The sequence below is a fragment of the Budorcas taxicolor genome, chromosome 11, assembly GCF_023091745.1.
Source record: "Budorcas taxicolor isolate Tak-1 chromosome 11, Takin1.1, whole genome shotgun sequence".
NCBI classification, from domain to species: Eukaryota; Metazoa; Chordata; class Mammalia; order Artiodactyla; family Bovidae; genus Budorcas; species Budorcas taxicolor.
In genome coordinates, this window is record NC_068920.1 from 158901323 (window position 1) to 158902628 (window position 1306).

Below are 1306 nucleotides of genomic sequence, written 5' to 3' on the forward strand. Positions count from 1 at the left end.
TTAAAAAAAAAAACAAACCTCAAGGACAACAGAGTCAAAAGGTGAAAGGCACTCTTTCCCATGTTACCTTATGTGGCAAAAGGAATTTTGCAGATGTGATTATGAATTTTGATCTTGACTCAAGCTACTGGACTGACCTTAGAACTTCTTATCTCAGTAATTCTTCTTGAATACCCTTTATGGTTCAATCCACTCAGAGCTAGCTTGGTGTTCTATTACTGGTAGCAGAGACACACCTCTATTCTTCTGCTCCAACCATCAGCAGTTCTCCATTCTGCTCAGCACAGAATGGAAAGCCTTAGCCTGACCCACAAAGCCTGTGCCTAACCTTTGCAGCCACACCTCACATCCCTCTCCCCTGAGCTCACTTTCTTCTCACAACACTGGCCTTCAGTTTTTCCTTCCCACTCACCAGGCTTCTCGCCACCTCCAGGCCTTTGCACACGCTGTACCCTCTGGCTGGAATGCTCTCTCATCCTGTGTCTCCCTGCAGCACTTGGTTAAATTCTCAGATCCCTTTGGCCTCAGTTTATACAGCCTTAAGTGAGACCGTGCCCATCTCTTCTCGTCTGGAATTGTGTGTTTATTTACGACTTTATCTAGCATCCCCACTGGAATGAAAGCTTTATCACAGATGGCATTGGGTCTGCTTTTTTCACACCTAGCCCCTGTACCTACTACTGTGGAGCCCACAGCAAGTGCACAGTTGTGTCTTTTTAAAAAATGTTTATCAGAGTATAATTGATTTACAGTGTTAGTTTCAGGTGTACAGCAAAGTGAATCAGTCATATATATGCCTATATCCACTCGCAGTTGCATTTCATTTTATTTATTTAGCTGCTCTGTGTCTTAATTGTGGCATACGGAAACTTTGATCTTTAGTGGCGGCATGTGGGATCTTTCAGTTGTGGTATATGAACACTTAGTTGCGGCATGTGGCATATTCCCTGACCAGGGATTGAACCTGGGCCCCTTGCATTGAGAACACAGAGTCTTAGCCACTGAACCACCAGGGAAGTCCCTCATAGTTCTGTCTTTTGAATGAACAGAACAGTTTGTGAACCATTATTTCCTGTGCATCTCTGCTATACTCTGAGGCTGTCAGGTTTAGGAATAGTTCACTGAGCTCCAGGGGACCCATCCTTCCCCAGACAGTCCCTTACATCCCTGTTTGCACTTGATTCATCAGTTTACAAGTTTGTCACTGTGTGTGTCAGACGCACACACACACACACACACACACACACACACACACACACACACTTAGTAGTATGTTAGTGTATAACAAACACACCCCTCCCAAACA

At 44.5% G+C, this 1306-nt stretch overlaps 1 non-coding gene across 1 annotated transcript; it reads right to left on the bottom strand.

Moving 5' to 3' along the window:
• Nucleotides 1-943: 943 nt before the first annotated feature.
• TRNAE-CUC (transfer RNA glutamic acid (anticodon CUC)) lies at nt 944-1016 on the bottom strand. The gene has a single exon. It is a non-coding gene; the product is annotated as a tRNA-Glu (tRNA).
• Between the last annotated feature and the right edge of the window lie 290 nt (nt 1017-1306).